The sequence below is a fragment of the Oncorhynchus keta genome, chromosome 20 (assembly GCF_023373465.1).
Source record: "Oncorhynchus keta strain PuntledgeMale-10-30-2019 chromosome 20, Oket_V2, whole genome shotgun sequence".
In the NCBI taxonomy this organism is placed as follows: Eukaryota; Metazoa; Chordata; class Actinopteri; order Salmoniformes; family Salmonidae; genus Oncorhynchus; species Oncorhynchus keta.
This window is the reverse complement of record NC_068440.1, coordinates 41,848,355-41,867,460: the sequence shown is the minus strand read 5'-3', so window position 1 is coordinate 41,867,460 and position 19,106 is coordinate 41,848,355. Positions and strand designations below refer to the sequence as shown.

Here is a 19,106-nt window from a genome sequence, read left to right as displayed (position 1 = left end):
CTGTCTCTCTCTCTCCCTCTCTCTCTCTCTCTCTCTCTCCCTCTCTCTCCCACTCTGTCTCTCTCTCTCTCTCTCCTCTCTCTCCCACTCTGTCTCTCTCTCTCCCTCTCTCTCCCTCTCTCTCCCACTCTGTCTCTCTCTCTCTCTCTCCCTCTCTCTCCCTCTCTCCAACTCTGTCTCTCTCTCTCTCTGTCTCTCTCTCCCACTCTGTCTCTCTCTCTCTCTCCCTCTCTCTCCCTCTCTCTCTCTCTCTCTCTCCCTCTCTCTCCCTCTCTCCAACTCTGTCTCTCTCTCTCCCTCCCTCTCTCTCCCACTCTGTATCTCTCTCTCTCTCCCACTCTCTAATTGTGTTGCTGTCTTGGGGACCAGCTTGCAGGACCAGCTTGGACAAGAAATTGAAAATGAAATGATCTTAATTAACAGAGAAAAATGTCCTCCTGTGTGCTACCTATATCTATGTATGTCCCCCCACTAAGAAATCAGACAAGCAAGAAACTGGTATAGAGGAGACAGGCCCACTGGTTGCCCTCTAGGTTACAGAGAGCTGGTAGTCCCATCCACCAAACTACCAGGTGTGAAACAGGGAAGGGACTCAGGGGGTATGCTAATTTGGTATAGAGCAGACCTAACTCACTCCATTAAATTAATCAAAACAGGAACATTTTACATTTGGCTATAAATTCAAAAGAAAATGATCCTAACAGAGAAAAAAATGTCCTCCTGTGTGCTACCTATATCCCCCACTAAAATCCCCATACTTTAATGAAGACATTTTCTCCATCCTAGAGGGGGAAATAAATAATTTCCAAGCTCAGGGACACGTACTAGTCTGTGGAGACCTAAATACCAGAACTGGACAAGAACCTGACACCCTCGGCACACAGGGGGACAAACACCTACCTGGAGGTGACAGCATTCCCTCCCCCATATGCCCCCCTAGACACAACTATGACAACATAACCAACAAAAACAGGTTACAACTCCTGCAGCTCTGTCTCACGCTGGGTATGTACATAGTCAATGGTAGGCTTCGAGGGGACTCCTATGGTAGGTACACCTATAGCTCTGTTACATCCTGGGTATGTACATAGTCAATGGTAGGCTTCAAGGGGACTCCTATGGTAGGTACACCTATAGCTCTGTCGGACGCTGGGTATGTACATAGTCAATGGTAGGCTTCAAGGGGACTCCTATGGTAGGTACACCTATAGCTCTGTTACATCCTGGGTATGTACATAGTCAATGGTAGGCTTCAAGGGGACTCCTATGGTAGATACACCTATAGCTCTGTTACATCCTGGGTATGTACATAGTCAATGGTAGGCTTCAAGGGGACTCCTATGGTAGATACACCTATAGCTCTGTTACATCCTGGGTATGTACATAGTCAATGGTAGGCTTCAAGGGGACTCCTATGGTAGGTACACCTATAGCTCTGTTACATCCTGGGTATGTACATAGTCAATGGTAGGCTTCAAGGGGACTCCTATGGTAGGTACACCTATAGCTCATCTCTTGGCAGTAGTACTGTAGACTACTTTATCACTGACCTCAACCCAGAGTCTCTCAGAGCGTTCACAGTCAGTCCACTGACACCCCTATCAGACCACAGCAAAATCACAGTCTACTTAAACAGAGCAATACTCAACCATGAGGCATCAAAGCCAAAGGAACTGAGTAACATTAAGAAATGCTACAGATGGAAGGAATGTAGTTTGGAAACCTACCAAAAAACAATTATGCAACAAATTCAATCCCTTTTAGAGAATTTACTGGACAAAATGTTTCACTGTAATAGTGAAAGTGTAAACTTGGCAGTAGAAAATGTAAACAGTATTTTTGACCTCTCAGCTTCCCTATCAAATCTAGAAATGTCAAAATGAAAACCGAAGAAAATGAACAATGACAAATGGTTTGATGAAGAATGCAAAAACCTAATAAAGAAATTGAGAAACCTGTCCAACCAAAAACATAGAGTCCTGGACAACCTGAGTCTACGCCTTCACTACGGTGAATCACTAAAACAATACAGAAATACACTACGGTAACAGAAGGAACAGCACGTCAGAAATCAGCTCAATGTAATTGAAGAATCCATAGACTCTAACCACTTCTGGGAAAATTGGAAAACACTAAACAAACACCACCACAAAGAATGATCTATCCAAAATGGAGATGTATGGAGATGTCTGGGTAAACCACTTCTCCAATCTGTTTGGCTCCATAACAAAGAACAGAGAGCAAAACCATATACAGGATCAAATAGAAAATCTTAGAATCAACTATTAAAGACCAGAACCCACTGGATTCCAGAACCTACTGGATTCCAGAACCTACTGGATACCAGAACCTACTGGATTCCAGAACCCACTGGATTCCAGAACCTACTGGATTCCAGAACCTACTGGATTCCAGAACCCACTGGATTCCAGAACCTACTGGATTCCAGAACCTACTGGATTCCAGAACCCACTGGATTCCAGAACCCACTGGATTCTCCAATTACATTGAATGAGCTACAGGACAAAATAAATACCCTCCAACACAAAAAGGCCTGTGGTGTTGATGGTATCCTCAATGAAATGATCAAATATACAGGAAGAAAATTCCAATTGGCTATACTTAAACATCTACCCCAATATACTTAAACTCTTTAACATCATCCTGGCATCTTCCCCATTATTTGGAACCAAGGACTGATCACCCCAATCCACAAAAGTGGAGACAAATTTGACCCCAATAACTACCGTGGAATATGCATCAACAGCAACCTTGGGAAAATCCTCTGCATTATCATTAACAGCAGACTCGTACATTTCCTCAATGAAAACAATGTACTGAGCAAATGTCAAATTGGCTTTTGACCAAATTACCGTACAACAGACCACGTATTCACCCTGCACACCTTAATTGACAACCAAACAAACCAAAACAAAGGGAAAGTCTTCTCATACTTTGTTGATTTCAAAAAAGCTTTCGACTCAATGTGGCATGAGGGTCTGCCATACAAATTCATGGAAAGTGGTGTTAGGGGTAAACTGATGGAAAGTGGTTTTGTGGAAAAAAAAACATCCGACATGATCAAATACACAAGTGTTAAAATTGGCAAAAACACACATTTATTTCCGTGGGGCGAGATTATGCTAATTAGACATGATGATTAGAGGACAGAAAGAGGCAGGAATGTTGTTGACCCTCTTCTAACCAGAGCCATGACGGCCTACCAGGAAACAGTGGGTTAACTGTACAATCCATGTACACAAACAACAAGTGTGCGGTTAAAATTGGCAAAAACACACACATTTCTTCCCATAGGGCTGTGGGGTGAGACAGGGATGCAGCTTGAGCCCCACCCTCTTCAACATATATTTCAACTAATTGGCGAAGGCACTAGAATAGTATGCAGCACCCGATCTCAACCTACTAGAATCTGAAGTCAAATGTCTACTGTTTGCTGATGATCTCGTACTTCTGTCCCCAACCAAGGAGGGCCTACAGCACAACCAAGATCTTCTGCACAGATTCTGTCAGACCTGGGCCCTGACAGTAAATCTCAGTAAGACCAATATAATGGTGTTCCAAAAAAGGTCCAGTCGCCAGGACCACAAATACAAATTCCATCTAGACACCATTGCCCTAGAGCACACAAAAAACTATACATACCTCGGCCTAAACATCAGTGCCACAGGTAACTTCCACAAAGCTGTGAACGATCTGAGAGACAAGGCAAGAAGGACATCCTATGCCATCAAAAGGAACATCAATTTCGACTTACCAATTAGGATTTGGCTAAAAATACTTGAATCAGTTATAGAACCCATTGCCCTTGATGGTTGTGAGGTCTGGGGTCCGCTCACCAACCAATAATTCACAATATGGGACTCTGCAAGCAGACTTCTGCCAAAATAGCCTACAACCTAAAACACAAAATAATGCATGCAGAGCAGAATTAGGCCGATACCCACTACTGATCAAAATCCAGAAAAGAGGCGTTAAATTCTACAAGCACCTAAAAGGAAGCAATTCCCAAACCTTCCATAACAAAGCCATCACCTACAGAGAGATGAACCTGGAGAAGAGTCCCTCAAGCAAGCTTCTGTCAAATGTATGATTACACAAAGAATTTGAAAACAAATCCAATTTTGAAAACTTCAATATCTACTGGGTGAAAGGCCACATTGTGACATCACAGCAGCAATATTTTAGACCTTTTGCACAGTGAAGAACAAACACTATTGTAAATACAACATATATTTATGTTGATTTATTTTCCCCTTTGTACTTTAACAAATAACATGATGTTTGAAACGTCTTTGTTCTTGTGGAACTTTTGTGAGTGTAATGTTCACTATTAATTTTGTATTGTTTATTTCACTTTTGTTTATTATCTACTTCACCTGCTTTGGCAATGTAAACACATGTTTCCTATGACAATAAAGCCCTTAAAATTAAATTGAAAATTAGATAGAGATAGATACACAGGGAGAGAGACAGGGAGAGAGACAGAGAGAGAGACAGGGAGAGAGAGACAGAGAGAGAGAGACAGAGAGAGAGAGAGAGACGGACACAGAGAGAGAGAGACAGAGACAGAGAGAGAGAGGAGAGAGAGAGAGAGAGAGAGAGACAGGGAGAGAGAGAGAGACAGAGAGAGAGAGAGTCAGAGACAGAGAGAGAGTCAGAGACAGAGACTCAGAGAGAGTGAGACAGAGACGGAGAGAGAGAGAGAGAGAGAGAGAGAGGGGTGGGGAGGACAAGCTGCAGCTTTCAAGTGCATCAATATTTTCCACTTCCCCCTCTCCTACAACCTTCCCCCTCCCTTACATCCTTCCCCTTCTCCTCCATCCTTCCCCCTCTCCTCCAACCTTCCCCCTCTCCTCCAACTTCCCCCCTCTCCTCCAACTTTCCCCCTCTCCTCCATCCTTCCCCTTCTCCTCCAACCTTCCCCCTCTCTTCCCCTCTTCCTCCAACCTTCCCCTCTCCTCCAACCTTCCCCCTCTCCTCCAACTTTCCCCCTCTCCTCCAACCTTCCCCCTCTCCTCCAACTTTCCCCCTCTCCTCCAACCTTCCCCCTCTCCTCCAACTTTCCCCCTCTCCTCCAACTTTCCCCCTCTCCTCCAACCTTCCCCCTCATACGACCTCTTTTCTTCTCTTGTCTTTTTATTTATTTCTAGGGCCCTCAACATCAACTCAAAGCCAGTTCCACTTCATTTTTTAATTGAGTATGTTTACATGAGTTTACATTGAGTATGTTTACATGCACACTAATACCCTGACCTATAATACCCAATAATACCCTATTTTGCGTTGCAAAATAAATGTAGAAATGTATGTTATTCAATTATTGCACCCACACTGCTCGAGCGTCTGTGTTGCCAAGGGCTAAAATGAACTCCTTTCTATTTCTGACGCAGATCGCGCTGCAAATCCTGCCTCTCCCATCTCCTCATTGGTTTATAGAAGCAGGTACCCACGTGCCATCTCCTCATTGGTTATACCCACGTGGGTGATTGAAAGACGAACTGTGTTGCTGGTTGTCATGGTAATACTATGAAAGTTTAGATGCCAATCACCATATAAGTTCAAAGATGAAAAAGCCTGGAGGAAGAAAAGAAGGAGGAGAGATGACTAGAAACGATTCGGTTGACCGTTTTATGTGTGGATTCATTTTCGGAGTAGAGGACCTTGTGCATTTCAGATAAAATAACAACTCAATGTTTATATCCCCAGGACAAATAGCTATAAATAGATAACTAGCTAAATTGCCATAATTGTTTAATGCTTTTCGACCTGTCCCCAAATTAATGTAATTGGTTAAGAGTTTGTTTTGATATTTTTACCTGCGTGTCGTGATCGCGTTTGGTGACAAAATACATTCATGCACGATGGCGCACGATGGCGCACGAAGGCGCACGATGGCGTAGATCAACCATCTCCCCTCTCAAGCTACCGTCTCTCCTATGAAGACATCTTCAACCTAGCTACCTTCTCTCCTATGAAGATATCTTCAACCTAGCTACCTTCTCCCCTATGAAGATATTTTCAACCTAGCTACTTTCTCCCCTATGAAGACATCTTCAACCTAGCTACCTTCTCTACTATGAAGATATATTTAACCTAGCTACCTTCTCTCTAATGAAGATATTTTCAACCTAGCTACCTTCTCTCCTATGAAGATAACTTCAACCTAGCTACCTTCTCTCTTATGAAGATATCTTCAACCTAGCTACCCAATCCCTCCCTCTATCCCTCTCACTATCCCCCCCCACCTCCATATTGGTGTGGAAATATATATTGGTGTGCATATAAACATGGTTACTCTCGACAAAAGACTGGCTTATTTTATGTTTATGGTTTGAGTGCAAGTACCTGCTGAACTCTATAGTCATTCTCTCACGTAACGACCACCATTCATTCGTGTCTGTGCGCAGACCAGCGACCAACAGACTGTATAAAAAAAACAAAAAAAAACATTTCAAGTGCCAGGATGTGGGAGAGGAGATAGTTAATGATACATGGAGGGAGGAGGATATATGGAGGGAGGACACGGTGAGATGAAGGGTTAAGATATGAATGTTATTTACGTTTCTGAAGGGAATGTTTCTGTGTACTTCTCTGAGGAGAGAGACACGGTGGTCCAAAACATTGCTGCATTATTAAAAACGTTAGGGAACAGAAACCTGCTAGATAGAGAAAGAATGATAAGACAAACTCAGTACCAGAGAGATGGGAGGGTCGAAGATATCACTGATATGTACATGAAGGGGATTTTGATTGTACAGTATAGACGTCTGGTCGAAGACACACAGTAGTTTAAATGCTGTTCCATTAGAACAGTGTGAAGGCCTGGTTTTACTCCTTTAAATGGGTATGATTATCCACCACTGACACCCAGATATATAGAGGGAGGGAGGGAGAGAAAGAGATAAGGAGGGAGAGAGATAGGGAGGGAGATAGGGAGGGAGGGAGCCGGATGAGAAATTGAGGCCTAGTTAATGAACCTTCTAGCTACATTTTCAATAGGCCTACTGGGACAGAGGATTAGGATACTCGTGGATCCCAAAAGTCTCTTTACTTATCCAGCAACATAATCTGTTTTATCTCTTTATTTATCCAGCAACATAATCTGTTTTTATCTCTTTATTTATCCAGCAACATAATCTGTTTTATCTCTTTACTTATCCAGCAACATCATCTCATCATCTATTTGATCTCTATATTATTAATAAATAAAGGAGGTGGTGACACTGTCTGTGATTTATTTAGAATTCAAAGGAACATTTAATCAGCATGGATACCACAGCATTCTGCAGCGATACGCCATCCCATCTGGTTTGGGCATAGTGGGACTATGATTTGTTTTTCAACAGGACAATAACCCAAAACACACGTCCAGGTTGTGTAAGGGCTATTTGACCAAGAAGGAAAGTGATGGAGTTCTGCATCAGATGACCTGGCCTCCACAATCACCCGACCTCAACCCAATTGAGATGATTTGGTATGAGTTGCACAGCCAAAAAGTGCTCAGCATATGTGGGACCTCCTTCAAGACTGTTGAAAAAGCATTCCAGGGGAAGCTGGTTGGGAGAATGCCAAGAGTGTGCAAAGCTGTCATCAAGGTAATGGGTGGCTCGTTTTTTACATTTTTATAAATTTGCAAAAATGGCTAAAAAACGGTTTTGCTTTGTCATTATGAGGTATTGTGTGTAGATTGATGAGGGAAAAAACGATTAAAATAAATGTTAGAATAAGGCTAGTATCATAACAAAATGTGAAAAAATTCAGGGGATGTGAAAGCTTTCCGAAGGCGCTGTAGACAGGTGTGTTGCCTTTCCACATCATGTCCAGTTTAATTTACCACAGGTGGACTTCAATCAAGTCGTAGAAACATCTCAAGGATGATCAATGGAAACAGGAAGCAACGGAGCTCAATTTCGAGTCTCAGAACAAAGGAATACTTATGAAAGGTTTCTTTTACAAAAAAATGTTTTTAAATACATTTATAAAAAGGAACTTCAATGCAATACATACTGACACGGTCGACGGGTGTACGGTGTTTCCTCCAACACTTTGGTGCGGCTGGCTTCCGGGTTAAGCAGGCATTGTGTCAAGAAGCAAGTGCTGCTTGGCTGAGTTGTGTTTTAGAGGACGCAAAGAGAGATTTGGTTATTCCCATTGGCTGAGTTGTGTTTTAGAGGACTCACAGAGAGATTTGGTTATTCATGCCTGACTGCTGGCTTAGTGAAAATGTTGCTTGTTTCTACAGAGATCACCTGCAATTCAGGTGTTGCTTGTTTCTAGAGAGATCACCTGCAATTCAGGTGTTGCTTGTTTCTACAGAGATCACCTGCAATTCTGGTGCTGCTTGTTTCTACAGAGATCACCTGCAATTCTGGTGTTGCTTGTTTCTACAGAGATCACCTGCAATTCTGGTGTTGCTTGTTTCTACAGAGATCAACCGCAATTCAGGTGTTGCTTGTTTCTACAGAGATCACCCGCAATTCAGGTGCTGCTTGTTCCTACAGAGATCACCCGCAATTCAGGTGTTGCTTGTTCCTACAGAGATCACCCGCAATTCTGGTGTTGCTTGTTTCTACAGAGATCACCTGCAATTCAGGTGTTGCTTGTTTCTAGAGAGATCACCTGCAATTCAGGTGTTGCTTGTTTCTACAGAGATCACCTGCAATTCTGGTGCTGCTTGTTTCTACAGAGATCACCTGCAATTCTGGTGTTGCTTGTTTCTACAGAGATCACCTGCAATTCTGGTGTTGCTTGTTTCTACAGAGATCAACCGCAATTCAGGTGTTGCTTGTTTCTACAGAGATCACCCGCAATTCAGGTGCTGCTTGTTCCTACAGAGATCACCCGCAATTCAGGTGTTGCTTGTTCCTACAGAGATCACCCGCAATTCTGGTGTTGCTTGTTTCTACAGAGATCACCCGCAATTCAGGTGTTGCTTGTTTCTACAGAGATCACCCGCAATTCAGGTGCTGCTTGTTCCTACAGAGATCACCCGCAATTCAGGTGTTGCTTGTTCCTACAGAGATCATCCGCAATTCAGGTGCTGCTTGTTCCTACAGAGATCACCCGCAATTCAGGTGCTGCTTGTTCCTACAGAGATCACCCGCAATTCAGGTGTTGCTTGTTTCTACAGAGATCACCCGCAATTCAGGTGTTGCTTGTTTCTACAGAGATCACCTGCAATTCTGGTGTTGCTTGTTTCTACAGAGATCACCTGCAATTCTGGTGTTGCTTGTTTCTACAGAGATCACCCGCAATTCAGGTGTTGCTTGTTTCTACAGAGATCACCCGCAATTCGGGTGCTGCTTGTTCCTACAGAGATCACCCGCAATTCAGGTGTTGTTTGTTCCTACAGAGATCACCCGCAATTCTGGTGTTGCTTGTTTCTACAGAGATCACCCGCAATTCAGGTGTTGCTTGTTTCTACAGAGATCACCCGCAATTCAGGTGCTGCTTGTTCCTACAGAGATCACCCGCAATTCAGGTGTTGCTTGTTCCTACAGAGATCACCCGCAATTCAGGTGCTGCTTGTTCCTACAGAGATCACCCGCAATTCAGGTGCTGCTTGTTCCTACAGAGATCACCCGCAATTCAGGTGTTGCTTGTTTCTACAGAGATCACCCGCAATTCAGGTGTTGCTTGTTTCTACAGAGATCACCTGCAATTCTGGTGTTGCTTGTTTCTACAGAGATCACCTGCAATTCTGGTGTTGCTTGTTTCTACAGAGATCACCCGCAATTCAGGTGTTGCTTGTTTCTACAGAGATCACCCGCAATTCAGGTGCTGCTTGTTCCTACAGAGATCACCCGCAATTCAGGTGTTGTTTGTTCCTACAGAGATCACCCGCAATTCTGGTGTTGCTTGTTTCTACAGAGATCACCCGCAATTCAGGTGTTGCTTGTTTCTACAGAGATCACCCGCAATTCAGGTGCTGCTTGTTCCTACAGAGATCACCCGCAATTCAGGTGCTGCTTGTTCCTACAGAGATCACCCACAATTCTGGTGTTGCTTGTTTCTACAGAGATCACCCGCAATTCTGGTGTTGCTTGTTTCTACAGAGATCACCCACAATTCTGGTGTTGCTTGTTTCTACAGAGATCACCCACAATTCTGGTGTTGCTTGTTTCTACAGAGATCACCCGCAATTCAGGTGCTGCTTGTTCCTACAGAGATCACCCACAATTCTGGTGTTGCTTGTTTCTACAGAGATCACCCGCAATTCAGGTGCTGCTTGTTCCTACAGAGATCACCCGCAATTCAGGTGTTGCTTGTTCCTACAGAGATCACCCGCAATTCAGGTGCTGCTTGTTCCTACAGAGATCACCCGCAATTCAGGTGCTGCTTGTTCCTACAGAGATCACCCGCAATTCAGGTGCTGCTTGTTCCTACAGAGATCACCCGCAATTCAGGTGTTGCTTGTTTCTACAGAGATCACCCGCAATTCAGGTGTTGCTTGTTTCTACAGAGATCACCTGCAATTCTGGTGTTGCTTGTTTCTACAGAGATCACCTGCAATTCTGGTGTTGCTTGTTTCTACAGAGATCACCCGCAATTCAGCTGTTGCTTGTTTCTACAGAGATCACCCGCAATTCAGGTGCTGCTTGTTCCTACAGAGATCACCCGCAATTCAGGTGTTGTTTGTTCCTACAGAGATCACCCGCAATTCTGGTGTTGCTTGTTTCTACAGAGATCACCCGCAATTCAGGTGTTGCTTGTTTCTACAGAGATCACCCGCTTAATTCAGGTGCTGCTTGTTCCTACAGAGATCACCCGCAATTCAGGTGTTGCTTGTTCCTACAGAGATCACCCGCAATTCAGGTGCTGCTTGTTCCTGTCTTTCTGGCAGAGATCACCCGCAATTCAGGTGCTGCTTGTTCCTACAGAGATCACCCGCAATTCAGGTGTTGCTTGTTTCTACAGAGATCACCCGCAGTCTCAGGTGTTGCTTGTTTCTACAGAGATCACCCGCAATTCAGGTGCTGCTTGTTCCTACAGAGATCACCCGATCAATTCAGGTGCTGCTTGTTCCTACAGAGATCACCCACAATTCTGGTGTTGCTTGTTTCTACAGAGATCACCCGCAATTCTGGTGTTGCTTGTTTCTACAGAGATCACCCACAATTCTGGTGTTGCTTGTTTCTACAGAGATCACCCACAATTCTGGTGTTGCTTGTTTCTACAGAGATCACCCGCAATTCAGGTGCTGCTTGTTCCTACAGAGATCACCCACAATTCTGGTGTTGCTTGTTTCTACAGAGATCACCCACAATTCTGGTGTTGCTTGTTTCTACAGAGATCACCCACAATTCTGGTGTTGCTTGTTTCTACAGAGACCGTGTTTTGCGTTGGCCAACACACACACACACACACACACACACACACACACACACACACACACACACACACACACACACACACACACACACACACACACACACACACACACACACACACACACACACACACACCTCTCAGTTGTCTTCTCCAACCCCAGTGTGTTTCTGCAGCTAGTGTCTGTATATATATATATATATATATATATATATATATATATATATATGTTTCTCTCGGTTTGATTGTGTGTTTTTATTTATGCACAAAGCTGCAATCAAACTTCTCCCACAGGGAAATTAACGTCATGATCTCATCTCAGCGTCTCATTGTCTTTCCTGGCTTACTGGTATGTCTCTCCATATTGGATCAGTCTCATTGTCTTTCCTGGCTTACTGGTATGTCTCTCCCTATTGGATCAGTCTCATTGTCTTTCCTGGCTTACTGGTATGTCTCTCCCTATTGGGTCAGTCTCATTGTCTCTCCTGGCTTACTGGTATGTCTCTCCCTATTGGATCAGTCTCATTGTCTTTCCTGGCTTACTGGTATGTCTCTCCTTATTGGATCAGTCTCATTGTCTTTCCTGGCTTACTGGTATGTCTCTCCCTATTGGATCAGTCTCATTGTCTCTCCCTATTGGATCAGTCTCATTGTCTCTCCCTATTGGATCAGTCTCATTGTCTCTCCCTATTGGATCAGTCTCATTGTCTTTCCTGGCTTACTGGTATGTCTCTCCCTATTGGATCAGTCTCATTGTCTCTCCCTATTGGATCAGTCTCATTGTCTCTCCCTATTGGATCAGTCTCATTGTCTCTCCCTATTGGATCAGTCTCATTGTCTTTCCTGGCTTACTGGTATGTCTCTCCTTATTGGATCAGTCTCATTGTCTCTCCCTATTAGATCAGTCTCATTGTCTTTCCTAGCGTACTGGTATGTCTCTCCCTATTGGATCAGTCTCATTGTCTTTCCTGGCTTACTGGTATGTCTCTCCCTATTGGATCAGTCTCATTGTCTCTCCTGGCTTACTGGTATGTCTCTCCCTATTGGATCAGTCTCATTGTCTTTCCTGGCTTACTGGTATGTCTCTCCCTATTGGATCAGTTTCATTGTCTCTCCTTATTGGATCAGTCTCATTGTCTCTCCCTATTAGATCAGTCTCATTGTCTCTCCTTATTGGATCAGTCTTATTGTCTCTCCTTATTGATCAGATCAGTCTCATTGTCTCTCCTATTGGATCAGTCTCATTGTCTCTCCCTATTGGATCAGTCTCATTGTCTCTCCATTCAGTCTCATTGTCTTTCCTGGCTTACTGGTATGTCTCTCCTTATTGGATCAGTCTCATTGTCTCTCCCTATTGGATCAGTCTCATTGTCTTTCCTAGCGTACTGGTATGTCTCTCCCTATTGGATCAGTCTCATTGTCTTTCCTGGCTTACTGGTATGTCTCTCCCTATTGGATCAGTCTCATTGTCTCTCCTGGCTTACTGGTATGTCTCTCCCTATTGGATCAGTCTCATTGTCTTTCCTGGCTTACTGGTATGTCTCTCCCTATTGGATCAGTTTCATTGTCTCTCCTTATTGGATCAGTCTCATTGTCTCTCCCTATTAGATCAGTCTCATTGTCTCTCCTTATTGGATCAGTCTTACTGTCTCTCCCTATTGGATCAGTCTCATTGTCTCTCCCTATTAGATCAGTCTCATTGTCTCTCCTTATTGGATCAGTCTTATAGTCTCTCCTTATTGGATCAGTCTTATAGTCTCTCCCTATTGGATCAGTCTCATTGTCTCTCCCTATTGGATCAGTCTCATTGTCTCTCCTGGCTTACTGGTATGTCTCTCCCTATTGGATCAGTCTCATTGTCTCTCCCTATTGGATCAGTCTCATGTGTCTCCTTATTGGTATTGTCTCTCCTATTGGATCAGTCTCATTGTCTCTCCTTATTGATCAGTCTCTTACTGATCAGTATGTCTCTCCCTATTGGATCAGTCTCATTGTCTCTCCTATTGGATCAGTCTCATTGTCTCTCCTTATTGGATCAGTCTCATTGTCTCTCCTTATTGGATCAGTCATTGTCTCTCCCTATTGGATCAGTCTCATTGTCTCTCCTTATTGGATCAGTCTCATTGTCTCTCCTTATTGGATCAGTCTCATTGTCTCTCCTTATTGGATCAGTCTCATTGTCTCTCCTTATTGGATCAGTCTCATTGTCTCCTTATTGGATCAGTCTCATTGTCTCTCCTTATTGGAGTCTCAGTCTCATTGTCTCTCCTTATTGGTTCAGTCTCATTGTCTCTCCTTATTGGATCAGTCTCATTGTCTCTCCTTATTGGATCAGTCTCATTGTCTCTCCTTATTGGATCAGTCTCATTGTCTCTCCTTATTGGATCAGTCTCATTGTCTCTCCTTATTGGTCTCATTGTCTCATTTGTCTCTCCTTATTGGATCAGTCTCATTGTCTCTCCCTATTGGATCAGTCTCATTGTCTCTCCCAGTCTATTGGATCAGTCTCATTGTCTCTCCTTATTGGATCAGTCTTATATGTCTCTCCTTATTGGATCAGTCTCATTGTCTCTCCTTATTGGATCAGTCTTATTGTCTCTCCTTATTGGATCAGTCTCATTGCCTCCTGGCTATTGTCTCTCCTTATTGGATCAGTCTCATTGTCTCTCCTTATTGGATCAGTCTCATTGTCTCTCCTTATTGGATCAGTCTCATTGTCTCTCCAGTCTCATTGTCTCTCAGTCTTATTGTCTCTCCTTATTGGATCAGTCTCATTGTCTCTCCTTATTGGATCAGTCTCATTGTCTCTCCTTATTGGATCAGTCTCATTGTCTCTCCTTATTGGATCAGTCTCATTGTCTCTCCTTATTGGATCAGTCTCATTGTCTCTCCTTATTGGATCAGTCTCATTGTCTCTCCTTATTGGATCAGTCTCATTGTCTCTCCTTATTGGATCAGTCTCATTGTCTCTCCTTATTGGATCAGTCTCATTGTCTCTCCTTATTGGATCAGTCTCATTGTCTCTCCTTATTGGATCAGTCTCATTGTCTCTCCTTATTGGATCAGTCTCATTGTCTCTCCTTATTGGATCAGTCTCATTGTCTCTCCTTATTGGATCAGTCTCATTGTCTCTCCCTATTGGATCAGTCTCATTGTCTCTCCTTATTGGATCAGTCTCATTGTCTCTCCTTATTGGATCAGTCTCATTGTCTCTCCTTATTGGATCAGTCTCATTGTCTCTCCTTATTGGATCAGTCTCATTGTCTCTCCTTATTGGATCAGTCTTATTGTCTCTCCTTATTGGATCAGTCTCATTGTCTCTCCTTATTGGATCAGTCTCATTGTCTCTCCTTATTGGATCAGTCTCATTGTCTCTCCTTATTGGATCAGTCTCATTGTCTCTCCTTATTGGATCAGTCTCATTGTCTCTCCTTATTGGATCAGTCTCATTGTCTCTCCTTATTGGATCAGTCTCATTGTCTCTCCTTATTGGATCAGTCTCATTGTCTCTCCTTATTGGATCAGTCTCATTGTCTCTCCTTATTGGATCAGTCTCATTGTCTCTCCTTATTGGATCAGTCTCATTGTCTCTCCTTATTGGATCAGTCTCATTGTCTCTCCTTATTGGGTCAGTCTCATTGTCTCTCCTTATTGGATCAGTCTCATTGTCTCTCCTTATTGGTTCAGTCTCATTGTCTCTCCTTATTGAATCAGTCTCATTGTCTCTCCTTATTGGATCAGTCTCATTGTCTCTCCTTATTGGATCAGTCTCAATGTCTCTCCTTATTGGATCAGTCTCATTGTCTCTCCTTATTGGATCAGTCTCATTGTCTCTCCGTATTGGATCAGTCTCATTATCTCTCCTTATTGGATCAGTCTCATTGTCTCTCCCTATTGGATCAGTCTCATTATCTCTCCTTATTGGATCAGTCTCATTGTCTCTCCCTATTGGATCAGTCTCATTATCTCTCCCTATTGGATCAGTCTCATTATCTCTCCTTATTGGATCAGTCTCATTGTCTCTCCCTATTGGATCAGTCTCATTGTCTCTCCCTATTGGATCAGTCTCATTGTCTCTCCTTATTGGATCAGTCTCATTATCTCTCCTTATTGGATCAGTCTCATTGTCTCTCCTTATTGGATCAGTCTCATTATCTCTCCTTATTGGATCAGTCTCATTATCTCTCCTTATTGGATCAGTCTCATTATCTCTCCTTATTGGATCAGTCTCATTATCTCTCCTTATTGGATCAGTCTCATTATCTCTCCTTATTGGATCAGTCTCATTATCTCTCCTTATTGTGGAAAACCTCCTGGTGGGCGATATTACTTGTTTCAACATCACAAACGAATGACTCTAGTTGGCCATCTGAATATCTGCTGGCAGAACTGATTTGGAGAGTAGGCTACAAGATAAGTAGATAGATAAGTAGATAGATAGATAAGTTGGTAGATAGATAAGTAGATAGATAGATAAGTGGATAGATAGATAAGTTGGTAGATAGATAGATAGATAGATAGATAGATAGATAGATAGATAGATAGATAGATAGATAGATAGATAGATAGATAGATAGATAAGTAGATAGATAAGTAGATAGATAGATAAGCAGATAGATAGATAAGTAGATAGATAGATAAGTAGATAGATAAGCAGATAGATAGATAAGCAGATAGATAAGTATATAGATAGATAGGCAGATAGATAGATAAGCAGATAGATAGATAAGCATATAGAAAGATAAGTAGATAGATAAGTATATAGATAGATAGATAAGCAGATAGATAGATAAGCAGATAGATAAGTATATAGATAGATAGGCAGATAGATAGATAAGTAGATAGATAGATAAGCAGATAGATAAGTAGATAGATAAGTAGATAGATAGATAAGTAGATAGATAGATAAGCAGATAGATAGATAAGTAGATAGATAGATAAGTAGATAGATAAGCAGATAGATAAGTATATAGATAGATAGATAGATAAGTAGATAGATAAGCAGATAGATAGATTAGCAGATAGATAGATAAGTAGATAGATAGATAAGCAGATAGATAAGCAGATAGATAGATAAGTAGATAGATAGATAAGTAGATAGATAAGTCTACCCAGGGAGCACAACACCTTGCATAGATGTTGTTTCAACCAAAATGATGTATTTTCAATGTCTTTTGCTGACTGGTCAGACTGTATTGCATGAGTGCGCATGGTAGCAGGTTTTTATCTGAAAATAAATTATAACATTTCACAAAATAGCCTACATATCAGATACCAATGCTACTGTTTTCTATGTCCCCAAACCCCCTCATTAACGGAGGAGAAAAGCACCTGCGGACACATACAGTGGTAACTAAAGAAGTTAGTCAACATGCCTTGTAAATTACTGAGTCTCCCTCATGAGCTTGTTCAGGAAAGAAAGGCAATAGGCTATGATCAATGATTTATATATTTCACTAGATAGGTGGTGCTGTGATGTCGCCGCCGTGCCTCCATCTTGACACTTAGCCACCATTGACATTTTCTTAGCTCACAAATTATAGTATGGGAGCTAAACAGCAAGAAGAAAAATGACATGCTTGGGATGACATGCTTGGGATAACTAATGTTACTAAATACCTAAAAAAGATGTCATTTTGACCATGAAACATTTAATTGAAATAGTGTAGAATTCAATTAATTCCTACGGAGGACTGTCCCTTACCGGGGAGTACCAATATGGCCGACCAGTGGCTTCAAAGACTGCAATGGCTGATACATAGAAAAAAATATCTAGGGTATGTTTACACATCATTGGCTACGATTCCTTGGTGGTGGCAACAATACAACCATCCGTGATCTGAGCATATGAAATGCAATGGCCTACGGTAAAAAATCATCCATAAAAAATTGAAATATTAGCATAAAACAAATCCATAAAGATACCAACTAATTAAAAGCTGCAGGCTTTTTTTGCTTCTCCCAGTGTTTGTTTGCTGTACTATCCAGCGTTTTAATAAAACGTCGGGCTATGTTTATCCACGGTAGTCAAGCTATAGCCCAATCAGCAGCAACAAAAACAATTCTAAACGAGATTTAATCAGCATCAATATTGTCATTATCATAGCGCACCATCTGTTTATGAAACCGGAGCAGGTGCGGTATAGGAAATAACCGGATCATTTCTTCAAATGAACATGAAATGCAGAATCAAAAACAATTCACTTACCGTTTACAGCTACGAGCGTCTAACGGACTGTAAATCGATTGTCAGAAGTTGTCAAATCACGGGTTGTTTCTGCTGTATCGTTAAGAATGTCATATTTTGGATTATATTTGGGGTTTTGCTGCTGGTGCGTGAGGATAACGATGCTTGTCAACGGTTCTCAGTTTGCTGGTGTCTCTGAATCCACAAGGCGCAGCGGGAGCAACTGGAGGGAGGGAGGGAGAGAGACAGAGTGTGAGAGAGAGAGACACAGAGAGAGAGAGAGACAGAGAGAGAGAGACAGAGAGAGACAGCGAGAGAGAGAGAGAGAGGGAGAGAACGAGAGAGAGAGAGAGACAGAGAGAGAGAGAGAGAGAGAGAGAGAGAGAGAGAGAGAGAGAGAGAGAGAGAGAGAGAGAGAGAGCGAGAGACAGAGAGAGAGAGAGAGAGAGAGAGAGAGAGAGAGGTGTTGGCAGGGAGAGGCGCGCAATAAGAGGCATGCAGAAGGGATGCTATTGGGCTCGACCTACTCTCGAGTTTGTAGTAAGCCTAGCGGTAAAACGCGGTACTGTGGGAAGGAATAGGCTACAGAGAGAGATTTCCTCCCACTCTCTCTTTCTCCTTCATTCTCCCTCCTAGCTAAATAATCTCCATGGTTACTCTCACCTGACACACTATTCCATTGGCATGAGGGAGGAGCTGGACCAAACGGGCAGTACTTGCAGGATAACAGGCTAATAAGCTACAAGGAAAGGTGGTGATCAGGGGCGGACTCACCATCTGGCATTTGGGCCGGTCCATTTTTAAGCACAGCGGGCCAGTCAAACTTGTTGTGGTTTTTTAAGCAAAATTATAATTATTTTACGAATAATAATCAAGGAAAATTTGGCCGGTGTGGGGAAATTGAGGAAACAAATGGTCTGGTGTGTTTGAAAAGCAGATGAACCTCCTTTCAGCCAACACTGACAGGTGAACCTCCTCTCAGCCAACACTGACAGGTGAACCTCCTTTCAGCCAACACTGACAGGTGAACCTCCTTTCAGCCAACACTGACAGGTGAACCTCCTTTCAGCCAACACTAACAGGTGAACCTCCTTTCAGCCAACACTGACAGGTGAACCTCCTTTCAGCCAACACTGACAGGTGAACCTCCTTTCAGCCAGCACTGACAGGTGAACCTCCTTTCAGCCAACACTGACAGGTGAACCTCCTTTCAGCCAACACTGACAGGTGAACCTCCTTTCAGCCAACACTGACAGGTGAACCTCCTTTCAGCCAACACTGACAGGTGAACCTCCTTTCAGCCAACACTGACAGGTGAACCTCCTTTCAGCCAACACTAACAGGTGAACCTCCTTTCAACCAACACTGACAGGTGAACCTCCTTTCAGCCAACACTGACAGGTGAACCTCCTTTCAGCCAACACTGACAGGTGAACCTCCTTTCAGCCAACACTAACAGGTGAACCTCCTTTCAACCAACACTGACAGGTGAACCTCAGCCAACACTGACAGGTTTCAGCCAACACTGACAGGTGAACCTCCTTTCAGCCAACACTGACAGGTGAACCTC

The 19,106-nt window shown here is 42.9% G+C and overlaps 1 protein-coding gene across 1 annotated transcript in view; it reads right to left on the bottom strand.

Moving 5' to 3' along the window:
- Positions 1-17,738, bottom strand: part of LOC118378200 (regulating synaptic membrane exocytosis protein 3-like) — a 69,689-nt gene extending 51,951 nt beyond the window's left edge. The window contains exon 1 of the mRNA XM_052472898.1: positions 17,558-17,738. The gene's annotated coding sequence lies outside the window, so the exon portion shown is untranslated. The remainder of the gene's footprint in view (positions 1-17,557) is intronic.
- Positions 17,739-19,106: the final 1,368 nt, after the last annotated feature.